The sequence below is a fragment of the Pelophylax lessonae genome, assembly GCF_965119305.1.
Source record: "Pelophylax lessonae genome assembly, chromosome: 7".
Classification (NCBI taxonomy): Eukaryota; Metazoa; Chordata; class Amphibia; order Anura; family Ranidae; genus Pelophylax; species Pelophylax lessonae.
Genome location: NC_138774.1, coordinates 153,455,412 through 153,471,896, shown reverse-complemented (window position 1 = coordinate 153,471,896; position 16,485 = coordinate 153,455,412). Strand labels below are relative to the sequence as shown.

The following is a 16,485-nucleotide window of genomic DNA, read 5'->3' as shown; positions in this document are numbered from 1 at the left end:
CCGGTAGTTTGGTTAGTACATTGCAGCAGAGATAATACAACAATTATTCTAGAGCTGCGTGGAAGGTCACAAAGAATTTTGGTGCTTTATTTCCTTTGCTTGTCCTTTAGAAGTTAATGCTGCAAAATAAAAATGGAGTTTATATATTAAACTTGAGTTACAAAGACTGCAAGCTGAACTGTCTGCAGGAAAAAAAAAAAAAGTTGAAAAACGAGGGGTGATGTGCTGAATTCTGGGAGGAAAAAAAAAAAACAAACACTTGCAGTGGGGGCTCCCTCTTACTACATGTGGTAAATGCTCATCTTGGTTTAGTGTAGGGATCCTCAATCTAGGGCCCTCCAGATGTTGTGAAACTACGCATCCCATGAGGCATTGTAAAACTCTGACATCCACAGACATGACCATGCATGATGGCAATTGTAGTTCCCGAACAACTGGAGGGCCATAGTTTGAAGACCCCTGGTCTAGTGTACCATTAAAAAGCACAGACTCTCCGACCCCTGGTGTCCACACTTACAATGCTGGACTGATAAGGACATTTGGGAGTCTACAACTTAATTGCAGAGCACCAAAGTATAACTGCATTTAAAAAGGCACTAAACAAAAATTAAATTAACCTTTAAACCCTGCAGTGCAGGGGGAGCCCCACTGCAAAAGTACTTCTGAAATTTTACCAGTGTTCATCTTTAAATCATGTATGATGCCCAGCAGAAATGGAGGTAACCGAGGACAAGCAAAATATTAGAGAAAATGCAGTCTATCAATTTGTTAAATTACCATTTGCTTTGTATCTCACACTATACATATAGTGTCTTAAATCTAACAGATAAACCCCTGCTCCTGATTTGTTGGAATGTCTGATACAAATCAAAATGTACCAACCAGAAACACTTATTACACTAAAAAGGAACAAAGAGCAACAGCATGGTAAACTTTACCATTCAGGAATACATTAAGTGCGACTAACTTCCTAAACATTTTTGCGCATATTGCTTGCTTTACTAGGGGAAAAAAAAAATCTACCCACCTCACCCAGGTAACTGGTTTGCACGGATTCAACTCAAGTTTGACTTGCATGAATGCTTTTCAGATTATATATATATATATATATATATATATATATATATATATATATTATATATATATATATATATATATATATATATATTATATATATATAATTTTTTTTTTTTTTTTTTTTGCATGTGCCACTTTTTTTAAACCCCTGCATGAGGCTACTTTATGGTAGCCAAGACATTTGAGCATGTACATCATTTGGAACACTGGATGCATAAAATTTTTCTTGTGACACAGGATTGATGATGAAACCTTATGGAATAAATGACATTGCTGACCCATTCACACGTGATCAGATTATCCACAAGCGAATGATTAGGCAGTTGCATGATTTCCAGTTTACACGTCATGCACATCCATTATCCAGGGAATTACTGGCATAATCATTACTATGTGGTAGTTGTATACAGCATAAACCTACTGGACACATTCCTTACTGCTGTAACAATTGAGATGAGCAGCATGTTTAATAAACTTATCAGGACAATTTATAGCATGCAGACATTTCCTAATACAACTGAATGTAAAACATGCTGGCACATTTTCGTGATTGTATATATATCATGATGCAATCTTTCCATGGGAGGCCACCCTAAACATTACATGTAAAACATGTTCACTAAATCCCCTCTAGCGACAAACATTTGACTTATCAGTGCAACACACTATAACACACGGAATTAACTTACAACCAAGCATAGCCATCCCTACTGACAATGCGTCACAACAGACAATACATTCATTACTTGAATGCAGGGTGCCAGAAATAGCATTGCTACAGTGCATAATGCTTTTAATAGCTGAAAAATTTTCTCAGTATTTTTCTTTTACATGGGAGTTTATAAGGTGTTTGATTTCATGGAATAAATGCATCTGTCCACAAACCTTTTCTTTACTCCTTCCTGTGAAAAATAACATGCTTCCTACAGCGTATAGTAGAAGCTTTCAGTTTGAGAGACAGCCCACCTAATTTCCTGAATTGAGGATGCCCAGCATAATCTCTAGATCTTTTCTCCCCAGTTTGCCCATGGCCCAACCAGTCATTTGTTAGAATTTAACTCACGGAGGCCAGGTATCACATGTGGACGTTCATTATTTAGGGCAGTCTGCATGTAAATGCTGTCTAGTTACTCCTATTTTCCAGGACTGACACCCCACTCAATAAGTCACTGATCTTTGTATAACTCCTCCCACAGCCCACTCCTCGCATTAGGGTGAGAGCTCTTGCATTTTAGAACGCCTCCTACTCCCAAAACTCAGTCTTGCAGCAAGCAATAGGGAGATCATAAAAGGGGAGGGACCTTTTGACATGCCTGTAAATTCCTATTATCCTAACCCCTTGACACTTGTATAACACATCGTGGCCTCACTGCACTGGGTTTTTTTCTTTACATGGGGTTCCACATATGCGTATGTCTTTGTGCTGGGAGCGGGTCACACAGTGCGCTCCCAGGTCCCGTGCTACTGATCAGTACCTGGTACGCCCAATTTCAGGTCTCCTGATCACTGTGGTAGCCTCTGATTGGTTGCCACAGTGATCAGTCATTGTGAAACCCATCCTGGTGTTTCTCTGTGAATGGAGAGGAAAGATCAATTCATCGTCTTTTTCAGAGAAAAAAAATAAATACCTAGATCAGGGTTTGATGTAGGCCAGTGCCAGGGTTAGTGTTTGGGTCAAAAGGGCCACAAGTCAAGGTCCAGTATATTTTGGGCAGGATTTTTTTTTTCTTAATTAGTATTCGTGTCAGGGTGTTTTAGGACAGACAAAAAAAAAAAAAAAGCACAATGGTGCACTATTGTTTCTGGGCTGTACTATGGGGATCACTGCGATCGTCAGAAGCGGGAGAATTTATTTTGGGTTGGTAAGTTATGGTAGTAATAGCAGATATACAGGAAAATATTTTTTTTAATACGTTGGGCTTGGGAAATATCCATTTACCACCAAATGAAAGCCCAATTTGTCCAGGGAATTCATAAAAAAACAAAAAAAAAAAAAAAAAAGGTATTATCCACCTGAATACACAAAGTTTTGATATGTACAGTTTTACTAACATGTCAAAATTACATGCAAAATTGTGCTTGGGCATCAATATTTGTTTTACCCTTAGGCATGAAGGGGTTAATCATTTTTCAGTGTCAGGGATTACTAGATTTGTACCGTGACTTTTTAAATCCATCAAATTGCTGCCTCCTCGGTTCCCTCTCCCCTGAAGGGGAGTGTTCTGCAAAATGCAGAGGATTGGTAGTCTCCTCTTTCCCTGTAGACGTCCGTCACTACACTGTGGCTCACAATCTAGTTTTATACAACATTGGTACAATACAAGTTTTTATGGGGTTATGATGAGCTTACTTAAGGGACAGCTACTTTGTAAAATAAACAAAAGTCTTTAAAATGTGACACTTTTGTTCCTTAACCGCTTGCCGACTGCCCCATAGCAGATTTACTGCTACAGGGTGGCCGCGCTGTGCAGAATCACATATCTCTATGTGAGTTTCTGCACTTCTGGGTTTTGGGCGGCATGGCAGCTAACTTCAGCTGTGATTTTACACAGCGGGAGCCGATCAGCAGGTCCCATGGACCTGATATCAGCTGGCACCCGTGTTTGGTACACTGACAGAATGCCAATGTAAACAAGGCAGATTGCCATTCTGTCATTACTGAAGACATGGATCATCTGCTTCTGTAAAGCAGAAAGAGATTCAAAAAGTGTCAAAAGTGTCGGTAAGGCGTCTGATTTGTTCGAAGCAATATTGCGTTGCGCTATAAGTCGCTGATCGCCGCCATTACTAGCAAAAAATAAAAACATCCCAGTTAGTGGACGATATAACTTTTGTGCAAACCAATCAGTATACGCTTATTTGGATTTTTTTTTTTTTTTACCAAATATATGTAGCAGAACACATTGGCCTAAACGGATGAAGAAAAACGGAATTTTTGTAAAATCTTACCTGTAAAATTCCTTTCTCTGAGTCCTCCGACAGTCGCCGCCTCTTCATATTCGTCACATATGGGGTATTAGACTTTGCTCCGAAGGAGTAGCTAGGCAACAGAATATGTTAACAATAAAGCTTTAACATATCCCACCCTCAAGGGGTGGTCCCCTCAGTCAATACCCTCCTACTTCCTGCAACCATATCTCAGTTTTAGTGGAATAGCAGTAGAGTATACAATCAAACCCCAAAAGAGGGGCGGGGGCGGCGACTGTCGGGGGACTCAGAGAAAGGAATTTTACAGGTAAGATTTTACAAAAATTCCGTTTTCTCTTACGTCCTCCGACAGTCGCCGCCTCTTCATATTCGTCACATATGGGGACGTCCCAAAGCAGTGCAAACATGAGGGGTGGGAAACGCATCCGCGCCGAAAGGCAACGCAGTCTCCACATCAAAGAAAGGAACCTTACCAAAGGAAGGAAACCAGCTGGGCAACAGCAAAAATAAGTGCTCAACAGGAGCAACAACCCAGGAAAAGACAAAAAAAACCAGGGGATACAAAACTTATCCCAACAGCCAGGAGTCCCCAACAAGGGACCCTAGGGAACAGCCGCACTAAGAACCTTGCGGCCAAAGGAAGCATCCGCTGATGCCTGAACATCTACTTTGTAGAATTTTGTGAAAGTGTGCACGGTCGACCAAGTCGCCGCCTTACACACCTGGGCTACAGAAGCCCCATGACGACAGGCCCAAGACGTACTCCGAGATCTAGTAGAGTGCGCCTTCACAGGCACAGGGGGAACCTTCCCCTGCAAAGCATAGGCCTGTTCAATGGTCTGCCTGATCCATTTGGCGATGGTAGAGGCCGAAGCCGCCATGCCCTTCCGAGGACCCTCTGGAAGAACAAACAAGGAGTCCGTCTTTCGAAAAGACTCAGTCGATTTAAGGTAAACCCTTATCGCCCGAACAACATCCAGAGAGTGCAATCTCACCTCCTTTGGATGTTTAGGCTTCGTGCACAACGAAGGCAAGACAATATCCTCATTAAGATGGAATTCCGAAACTCGTTTCGGCAGAAAAGAAGGATTAGGTCGCAAGACCACCTTATCCAAATGAATAACCAGGTACGGAGACTTGCAGGACAAAGCCGCCAGTTCCGACACTCTGCGAGCCGAAGTGATCGCCACCAAAAAGGCGACCTTTTTGGACAACAGACAACGAGATCTCCCTGATCTGTTCAAAAGGAGCACGTTGTAACACAGAGAGAACGAGATTCAAGTCCCAAGGGGGCAGAGGATCCCGCCTCGGGGGAACCAGATGCCGCACACCCTGAACAAAGGTGCCAACCAAAGGATTGGAAGCCACGGGACGTTGAAACAGAACGGCCAGAGCAGACACCTGACCCTTTATCGTAGCCAGCGCCAAACGCTGATCAACACCCGTTTGAAGGAAAGACAGCACACGGGAAACAGTACGTGCGGGGTGAAAACCCCCTGGACTCACACCAGGCAAAATAGGCCTTCCAAGTACGGTAATAAACCTTCCCCGAGGAAGACTTCCTCGCGTTGATTAAAGTATGAACGACCTCCGGAGAGAGACCCCTCTCCTTCAGGACCTCGGTTTCAACAGCCAGGCCGTCAAAGCCAGCGACTGTAAAGCAGGATGGTATATCGGTCCTTGAGACAGTAGATCGTCCCGAAGAGGCAGACGCCACGGGGCGTCGACCGCCAGATTCACGAGGTCTGCGTACCAGGACCGGCGAGGCCAGTCCGGTGCCACAAGAATCACCGTGTTGCGTTCCGAGTGTAACCTGCGAAGGAACCTGGACAGCAACTGAATCGGTGGAAACGCGTACATCAGCCTGTACTGATGCCACGGGGCCACTAACGCGTCCGACGCGTCTGCCCGAGGGTCGCGCGTCCTTGCCACGAACCTCTTCACCTTGTTGTTGAGGCGAGACGCGAACAGGTCCACATCTGGAAGACCCCACTTCGCGCACAACGTCTGGAAGACAGCCGGATGGAGAGACCATTCCCCCTGATCCAGGGTCTGGCGACTCAGATAGTCCGCCTGCCAGTTCTCCACTCCCGGAATGTGAACCGCCGTTATCGCCGGGACATGAGTCTCGGCCCAAGACAGAATGTCGGCCACTTCTCGAGCCGCTCGGGCACTCCTGGTGCCCCCTTGGTGGTTGATGTAGGCCACCGCCGTGGCATTGTCCGTCTGCACCCGAACCGGGCAACCCTGCAGCCGGTCCGTCCAGCGATGAAGACAGAGCCTTATCGCACGCAATTCCAGAATGTTGATCGGAAGGGAAGACTCCCCCCTCCGACCAAGTCCCCTGAGCGGACAGAACGCCCAGAACTCCACCCCAGCCCGACAGGCTGGCATCCGTGGTGATCACCGTCCACGAGATCGGACGAAACGACTTGCCCCCGGACACCAACGGGGACTGGAGCCACCACAGAAGGTTTTCCCTGGTGCGAAGACTCAACGAGATTTGAAGATCCAGAGATTGAGGTCGCCCGTCCCACCTGGACAGGATCTCCGCTTGGAGACCCCGCGTGTGAAACTGTGCGAAAGGAATCGCCTCGAAGGCCGAGACCATCAATCCCAGACATCTCATACACGTCCGCAGAGACGAGTTCGGAACGTCCCTGAGGGACCTGACTTCCTCCCGTAGAGTCCTGAGTTTGTCTTCCGGCAGGAAGACCTTCGCCTGCACCGAGTCCAGTATCATTCCCAGATAGGGGAGACGAACCGACGGACTCAGTGTCGACTTTGGAAAATTTATCGTCCAACCAAACTCCTGCAGAGTTTGCATTGTGACAGACAGGTCCTCCTCCAGACCCTGTCTGGTCGCAGACCGAACCAGAATGTCGTCCAGATACCCCAGGACAGAAATGCCCTGGGCCCTCAATAATGCCAGAACCGGTGCAAGCACCTTGGTGAAGACCCACGGAGCCGAGACCAAAGGGCAACGCCACGAACTGGTAGTGATCCTCCGCAATGGCAAATCGAAGGTACCTCTGATGACCCTCGAATATGGGGATGTGAAGGTACGCATCCTTCAAATCGATGGAGGCCATGAATTCCCCCGGAACCAGGGCAGCCACCACCGACCGCAGGGATTCCATGCGGAACTTGCGAACCCGCACAGAGCGGTTCAGAGCCTTCAAGTCCAGAATCGGACGAACCTTGCCCTCCTTTCTGGGCACGGTGAACAGATTGGAATAAAACCCCCAAAACCTGTCCCGATGAGGCACCGGGACCACCACTCCCTGAGCCCTCAGGTCCCGCACCGCCAGGTGCAGGTCCCGCAAGCGCTCTGGAGACAGTTGAAGATTTGAGGGAAAAAATCTGCTCTCCGGCCGAGAGAGAAACTCGATCTTGTAACCAGATCGAACGACTTCCAGAACCCATCTGTCCCGCACACGGGCCAACCAGGGCTGAAGAAAACCGAGCAAACGTCCCCCCACCCCAAAACTGGGTGAGGGCGCCCCTTCAGGCCGAACTGTTATGGGCTGCAGGTCCGGATTGGCCGGACTTCTGTTTCCCAGACCAGGGCTTCTTCTGAGAGCCTTGACCTTTGAACGGTTTGCCCTTGTAGTGCGGCCGAAAGGCAAGAAAGGACCCCTGAGGGGGCCGAAAATTTGCATGCTTCTTCCCAGAAGCCCCCTTAGCCTTGGGGAAATGGGGCAAGAGAGTGCTCTTACCCCCGGTGATCCCCTTAATCAACACATCCAGGGACTCCCCAAAAAGGCGAGACCCATCATAAGGCAGATTGGCTAAGGTCTTACGTGAAGATTGGTCCACCGACCAACATTTTAACCAAACCAGGCGGCGAGACAACACCGCCACGCTGTGCACACGTGCAGCCAACGGAATCAAGTCCAGGTCCGCATCACACAGATACATGACACCCTGGTGGATCTGATCCACCATATCCAGGGTCGCCGCCGAGGCCGAATCGGCCACTAGGACGCGCCTAAGCATCTGCGTCCAACTTGCGATCGCCTGGGCCGCCATGAGAGAAGCAAACAGAGCCTTAAGCATAGAACCCGTAACAGAATAAGTATGACGGGCAAGAGACTCCAGTCTCCTATCCGTGGCATCACGGAAAACAGGGGAACCCTCTGCAGGAATCGCAGTGGCTTTGTTCAAAACCGCAATTGCATGATCCACCGGTGGAGGCACACACCACCGTTCATCAGTGGCAGGCGAAAAAGGATAACGCAGCTTGAATTTACTTGGTACCGCAAAAGGTTTGCGCAGATCGCGCCATTGATCCTTAACAGCGCGCTGAAAATCAGCATTGCAGGGAAAAACCTGCGGCGTCCTGCGTTTTCTCTGCGTCCCATAAGCCGCCAAGGCAGCGGGGGGACACACTTCGTCCTGCAAACGCAGCGTTTGCTTAATGGAAGCAATCAACTCATCCATGATTGCAAGCTCTTCAGGCGAGCCAGGGGGAGAATTATCGACCCCCTCAACTTCAGCCTCCACCTCAGACCCCACTAGATCAAGAGAGGAGCGGGACCCCGATAAGGAGGTCCCTGCCAGAACAGCCCCATCACCTTCACCCTCAGAATCAGAGGACAGAGCAACTCTGGGCCGTTTAGTAGATTGAGCAGCCACCAGCATTTGCACCTGAGCAGCAAGGCCAGCCACAATAGTGGCTAAATCCCCCCCTGGGGGGGAAACAGCGGTCCCCTGGCTTTCCACCAATACTGTAGGAAATTTGCCCTCCTGAGAATCCATTGCCCCTGTGATGCCAGACAACCAAGGGTTAACTGCCCCTTTTTAGCAAGCGCGGCAAGCGCAGCCCACCGCACCACACTCAAGCACAATGAGACCCCCACAGGGAATATGCAAACTGAACACAGGCAATGGATAGCAAGAACAGAAGGATAAAACCTGAGGAGACCCTCGCCGCTGCTGCTGCCTCGATCGGTGTTCCTGGAAAGAGGAAGTGATGCTGCCAGGGCGCTCTATGTAAGCCTATGGAGGCTACAAGAAAATGGCCGCCATGCATGTAAACCATGCGGCCGGAGCGGGTGCAGGCAAAATGGCGTCGTTTGGCGCCGAAAACGCCGCTCCACAGTGCATTAAAACACACATTACAATCCAATATAAGGATACATGTTAGATCGCCGCAGCGATCGCTGTATATGCCCAAACATGCCAAGAAAAAACATGCCCCACAGCACACAGCTCTCACACTGCCCAGCCTGACACACACAGTGTCATACAGCTCCCCCCCCCCCCTTGCAGCCCACAGCATGCAGCCGAGAGATAGGGAGACAAGCAGTGTGAATAGAGGCAGGTTACACAGTCCCAGACTGACACCCCCCCAGACAGACAGGTCCCCACATAAATACACTTACCTCACATGGCGTGGGGGACCCGCACAGGCGAACAAGCCGCTGCACATGAGGCAGGGAGAGTCGCAATTCAAGACGCACAAAATGGGGGTTAAGAAACCGCACAGCGTCCAGTGAGGTAGCCACCTCACCAATCATCCCTGCACCGAACAGGGATGGGTCGTTCACTATGCCAGGAGCGTTACCTGGCTGAACGCTCGATGGCAGACTGGGAAGCCACTGACCCACGACCTGCGACCAGGGGGATCAGCCCGAGACCCAGTCCGCATGATCCTCTTCGTCCGAAGAACTAACTAACGCTGACAAAATAACAGCTAATAAAAGGTAGAGAGAAAAACTCAAACAAAATATTAAAAAGAAGAAAGAGTCTGGGACAGAAAGTCCCAGCACAGAGAGCCAGCCACTCCTGACAAGCTAGACATTAAAACTGAGATATGGTTGCAGGAAGTAGGAGGGTATTGACTGAGGGGACCACCCCTTGAGGGTGGGATATGTTAAAGCTTTATTGTTAACATATTCTGTTGCCTAGCTACTCCTTCGGAGCAAAGTCTAATACCCCATATGTGACGAATATGAAGAGGCGGCGACTGTCGGAGGACGTAAGAGAAATGGGATTTTTGGCTTACCATAAAATCCGTTTCTCTGATGTTCATTGACAGACAGCTCCTGGTATTCATAACCATTGGGTTGTACTGCCCCCTACAGGAGTAGGACACTAGGCAGAAAAAATTCAGGCTACACCCATGGGCAGTCCCAGGGGGTGGATTTTACGGCAAGTCAAACATTCTATTTTCTCTTTTGTTCAGTGATGGACACAGCTCCTGGTATTCATAACCATTGAGACAACCCAAAGCAGTGTTAAATATGAGTGGTGGGAACAACCAAAAAATTCCCAAGGCTAAACATTAGCCAACCAAGCAACATTGGCTCAACCAAACAACCGGATCCTACCTGAAAAAAAAGAAAATACACCCTCAAAGGGGATTAGGTCCTCTTAAACAGAAGTCTGCAAAACATTGCAGCCAAAAGGAAGCATCCACTGATGCCAACACATACACTTTACAAAACTTTGCAAAAGTGTGCACTGACGACCAGGTGGCCGCCTTGCAAACCTGCGTCACTGACGCCTGATGACAGAAGGGCCGGGAGGCACTGTGCGCCCTAGTAGAGTGCGCCTTGACAGGGTAAGGTGGAACCTGAGCCCTGACAGTAGGCCTGAACCCCCGTCTGTCTGATCCATCTGGAAATGGTCGCAGAGGCGGCGGACAACCCTTTGAGGTCCATCCGTGAGCACAAATGGAGAGTGACTTCATGAAAGACTCCGTAGCTGCCAGGTACAACCTAATTTCCCGAACCACATCAAAGACATGCAATGCAATTTCCTTTGGATGTTTAGGCCTAGGACACAGGGAGGGCAATGCAATGTCTTCATTCAAATGAAAGTCAGAGACAACCTTAGGAAGGAATCACGGACAGGGGCGAAGAACCACCTTATCCCTTGCGAACCACCAGGTAAGGTGAACAACAGGATAATGCTGCCAGTTCTGACACCCTGCACACAGAAGTGATAGCCACTAAAAAGGCCACCTTCTGGGACAACATAAGTGGGGAATCCCCCAATAATTTTCACTAGGTTTCGGCAGAGCTGAAAGCACTAAATTAAGATCCCAAGGTGGCAACAGAGCCCGCACTGGAGGAACTAAATGTCAGACACCCTGAAAAAAGGTACGCACCAGGGAGTGTGTGACCAAAGGTCTTTGGAAGACGAACGCCAAGGCCGACACCTGGCCCTTGATGATACTCCAGGCCAATTTCTGTTCAACCCCCCATTGAAGGAAGGTTAAGATCTGATCCACCAAGGAGCAAGGAGGAACCCCAAGAGACTCACACCACGCAAAGTACGTCTTCCATTTTAGATGGTAGATCTTCCTAGAAGTAGATTTCCTAGCTTTCAACAGGGTAGGAATCACCGACTCCGATAAACCCCTTTCCTTCAGCACCTGGTGTTCAACAGCCAAGCTGTCAAAGCCAGCGACTAAAGCAGGATGGAAGATCGGCCCTTGAACACAGAAAAATGGCCCGCGGGACTTTGTATGAGGTTGGTGCTATTGGCTGGAGATTAAATGAATACCACAATAAATATGTAAAATATATAATTTTATTGCATTGTATAGACAAGTATAGCGAATAATGATGGCATGTAAAAATATCACATAGCATAGCTCAATGGCCGTAATAGCATAGTGTAATAACATGTACAATATTGGACGCTAATAGGTATCCTGGTGTAACCACTTGGTTTAGATAATAGCCTAGATGCAGTAATAGTAGTTTCATGATGGTGGATTTTGATACATATTGATTTGACGCGATTCGGGAGCTACATCTCCCTTCGTCAGAGATCTATGTATTTGAATGTATCTACAAAACAACAATAAGTTTGAGAATGTATTGGAGAATGTAAGGCTATAGTATACAAATTAAAAAAGGGACTACTGATGTTATACAGGAGTATAACTTACTCACAGGTTGATGAAACTAAATGGAAGTTGGATTCCCGTGTAATGGTGGCAGACCGAAGATCGGCCCTTGGGACAGAAGATCCTGAGAGGAAGCTTCCAAGGAACGTCGGTGACCAGCTGCACCAGATCGGCGTACCAAGCCCGGCGAGGCCAATCCAGAGCCACTAAGATGGCCAAAATTCCTTCTGCCTCGATCCTGCATAGAAGTCTGGGCAGAAGCTTGAGAGGAGGGAAGACTTAAATCAGACTCTTGATCCCACGGGGCCACCAGCTGTCTCTTGACCGAGCTACAAACCTCTGCACCTGTTGAGCCGAGACACCAACAGATCCACCTCGGGGGTGCCCCACCAGAGACACAGCTGATACAACACCTACGGATGAAGGGACCACTCCGTGGTCCAACGCTTGCCGATAGATAATCGGCCTGCCAATTTTCCACCCCGGGAATGTGTGCGGCGGAGAGGACTGCAACTAATCATTCTGCCCACTTTAGAATGCCGGCTACCTCCAGGACACTTATGCCCCCCTTGGATGATTGACATAAGCCACGGCCATGGCATTGTCCGATTGAATGCGCACTGTACAACCCTGCAGACGATCCGTCCAATGAGCCAGACACATTCTGATCGCTCGAAGTTCCAAGACATTGATTGTTATTCTGGACTCTTCCAGCGTCCAGATCCCATGAGCAGAATGCCTGCTGAGGACAGGCTGGCATCTGTGGTGACCACTGTCCAATACAAGGGGAGGAAGGATTTTACCAGCTGAAGCGCCGGAGAAGGAAGCCACCATATAAAAAGGACTCCCTAGTTCCCCGACTCAGCCGGATCTAATTTTCCAGAGACTGGGGAGTCTTGTCCCATTTGGTCAGAATCTCTCTTTGCAGGGACCTCGTATGGAACTGTGCAAAAGGAACTGCCTCGAAGGTAGACACCATCAGGCCCAAAACTCGAATGCAAGTCCAGTGGAACGACCATCTGTTAGACAGCAGGAGGCGAATTGCAGCCTGCAATTTTTGGAGTTTGCCCAGAGGAAGAAGCACTCTGGCTAAGGCTGAATCCAGAGTCAGACCCAGATAGTCCAGCTTCATGGACGAAACCAGAGCAGACTTCTGAAAGTTCAGAATCTAGCCATACTCTCTCTCAGAGTTCGTATTGTGATCTCCAAGTTGTCCACCAGAGCAGAGGGAGACTCTGCTCACAAAAGGAGATCGTCCAAATAGCCCAGTACCACAATCCAACTTTGGCATAGCAAGACTAGCACCGGGACAAACACTTTTGTGAAGACCCGAGGAGCAGAGGCGAGACCAAAGGGTAACGCCACAAAACTGATAACGCTCCTCTCCCACAGCAAAGTGGAGAAAATGCTGGTGACTGGCACATATTGGAATGTATTGGTAAGCATTCTTGATATCGATAGAGGAGAGGAAATCCCCGATGCAGGGATACCACACCACCATTCAAATAGACTCCATTCTGAACTTCTGTACCCGCACGAAGCAGTTTAGCACCTTGAGGTCAAGGATTACACACTTTGCCTTCCTTCCTGGGGACTGTTAACAGGTTTGAGTAAAAACCTTGAAAATGTTCCGAAATCAACACAGGGACACAATCACCCCTTGAAGGAACAGGTCTTGTACCGCCCCAGACAGGCCCTGTAAGCGGTCAGGGGACAGGAGCAAGTTGTAAGGAAAAAACCTTGCCGGGGGACAAGAGCAAAACTCGATCTCGTAGGCAGACCGAATGACTTTGTGGACCCACTTGTCTTGCACTTGGGAAGTCCACAGGTACAGAAACCAGTGAAGACATTCCCTCACCCCCAATACGGGTGAGGGCACAACTTCATGCTGAAGGGAGCATTGTCCACGGGTCTGGAGAAGCCTGATCTTGGCTTGCCAGACCAGGTTTGTTTGGGTCGTTCTGAAGAAGCCCTGAAAGGCTTTGAGCCCGTCAGTCGACCCTGAGGAATGAAAAAACTTCTTATATATAAGCGGAGAAAGAGGGCCCACGTCTAAGACTAATTTCCTTGCCCTTAGAAGCATGCGGAAGAAAAGTACTCAAACCCCCCCCCCCCCCCCCCCCCGAGACCTTTAAGGTCATTCAGGGTAGCTCCAAACAGGCAATCTCCTTGAAAGGGAAGATCAGTCAAGGCTTTTTTGAAGCCTGCTCTCAGAAAAGCACTTGAGCCAAAAGTCATGCCAAAGGACCACTGCCAAAACAGAGGCGAGCCATCAGGGGAGCCGCATCCAAAGAGGCATCACAGATAAACTACAGACCCTGGACCAGCTGGTCCGCCAGATTGACAAAGGCAGGGGGAGCCGTTCACTCTCCAGGTCACGGCGTAAGAGCTTAGCCCACTCGGTCAGTTTGTGACACTGGGGCAATGGTGAATACCGGCCTCCGAACCAGCCAGAGTGTACATATGGCAGGCCACAGTCTACGCCTTCTGGTCAGCCGGATCCTTAAGGGCCAGAGACTCTTCAACCGGAATCATGGTTGCCTTGTTTAAGCTGTAAACCGGAGGGTCCACCACCAGCGTCACAGTCCACTTCTTAAGGGACTCCTCATAGGGGTGACTCCTAGTAAAGCGCTCAGGGACCCCACGGGGACGCTTTGGTCATCCCCACTCTTTAGCGACAATTCTGGCAGGGAAAGGAATCCCTTTTGCCGCTCTGGATGGCTTGTGAGTGCCAAAGGGTACCTGCGCCTCCGTCGCAGCTTCAGCTGCGTCCTCTATCTTCAGGGTCTAATGCACAGATACAATCAGTGCATCCACCAGCGCCTTTTCGTGCGTGGTTGCAGACGTGGAGGAATCATCCTCACTATCCGAGGATTCCAGGCGCGTGGTTGCAGACCCAGCAGGGTGATCCACGCCTGCGGCGGCCAAATTAGATTCAGGATCTGATGAGACAGATGAGGCAGGGGAAAGGTGGGGGGGTGCTTTTGCTAGCCCATCGCCTGAAAGCCACCTCCACCCGGGAACACAAGGACCGCCGTCAGTGCATGGATGAAGGATTGGGAACCAGAAAGGCCCCGCAGCCTCGGAGGGGGATCAGGTGGGAAAAAGTGCTCCAAAGACTCCACGAGTCACCAGGGGGACCCTACAAAAAAAAAAAAGTAAAAACACTGCTAAGGGGCAACCCCTACTGCACTGGCAGCACCACCCGGTCGCCAGGCACAAAGCACCAGCAATCCTCAGCGGAGAGGACCCCACCAGACTCACTACACGCAGAGACAAGCACCTGCAGCCACCAGGATAATCTGCACTACACTTGCAGTGATCAGAAGTAAAATGATCCAGGAGTCAGCACCAGGGGATGAGGAGGGGCTCCCACCGCCAAAATCGCCTCCCACAGGGCTCCACTGTTATTGCCACTATTTTCAATGGCAAACCACAGCAAAATGGCCAGCGGATTACACAAACATGGCCGTGTATAGAACACCGGCTACAACAAAATGGCCCTGGCAGAAGCCCCCTCCCCGCAGAGCCAATCATCTGGTCGCTGGCGGCGCACCCCTCCAGCCCCCATCACCAGTGGGCGCCCTGCCCCAAAACCAGGAATATGGCTAGAGCACTGAAACAGCCTCAGCGTATGTGGAAGGGTGAGGGACTCGGCAAAGGGGGGTGCCTGCGGAAAGGAGGGGAACCCGGGGGTCTGACCGTCCCAAGGAGGGGCCCACATCCACCCCAAAGGGGCGACTGCTACACACTATACTAGGAACCAGGCAGGCATAGCTCCAGACAGAACCCCCTCCATTGAAATGGGGGGCTGTTGGGCCAGGAGGAACTCGGGCTTGAGACCCAGTCGTATGCGATCTCGCAGGTCAGCCACCGTCCAGTGGGGCTAAGTCGCAGCCAACCTAGCCCGGAGCAGAGGTCTGGGCGCGCTCACTGGGCGGACTGGGATGACCACTGGATCTAGATTATCCAGCCTGTCGTCCAGTCTGGCAGTTGATTGTATATCTCAGAAGAAAAATCCAGAAAAAATTTTTTTATCTAAAAGGAAAAAATTACCAGGACTCGAGATCCCAGCAAGGAACTAGGTCCTTACTCTAGACCAGTGTTTCTCAACTCCGGTCCTCAGGGCACACTAACAGGCCCGGTTTGCAAGAAAACTGAAATACATCACAGGTGTTATTTGCTGCTCAGTGATTGCAGTATTCTAGTCTGCATCTCCCCAAGGTATTACTTAAAATCTGGCCTGTTAGTGTGCCCTGAGGACCGGAGTTGAGAAACACTGCTCTAGACTAGGCAGAAAAAAACAAAACTGAGTGGCTATAGCAGAGAGAGGGAGTATCCACCTGGGACTATCCATGGGTGTAGCCAGAATTTGTTTCTGCCTAGTGTCCTACTCCTGTAGAGGGGAGTATAACCCAATGGTTTTGAATACCAGGAGCAGTGACCGTCAATGAACGTAAGAAATTTGATTTTTTACATTTTTTATTGGAACGGTTTTAGAGCATAAAGTAAAAAATATTGGTTTACACATGGATTGAAATTTGCCTGGTCCCTGCTTAACCAGCCGAATTTCGATTTGTGGGTATCTAGCTTAATGCTACCCTCTTCCCAGAAGG

General features: G+C 49.1%; 1 protein-coding gene across 2 annotated transcripts in view; it reads right to left on the bottom strand.

The window, feature by feature from the left end:
* AMMECR1 (AMMECR nuclear protein 1) overlaps positions 1 to 16,485 on the bottom strand; it is a 276,134-nt gene that overhangs the window by 46,571 nt on the left and 213,078 nt on the right. The gene's annotated exons all lie outside the window — the stretch shown is intronic.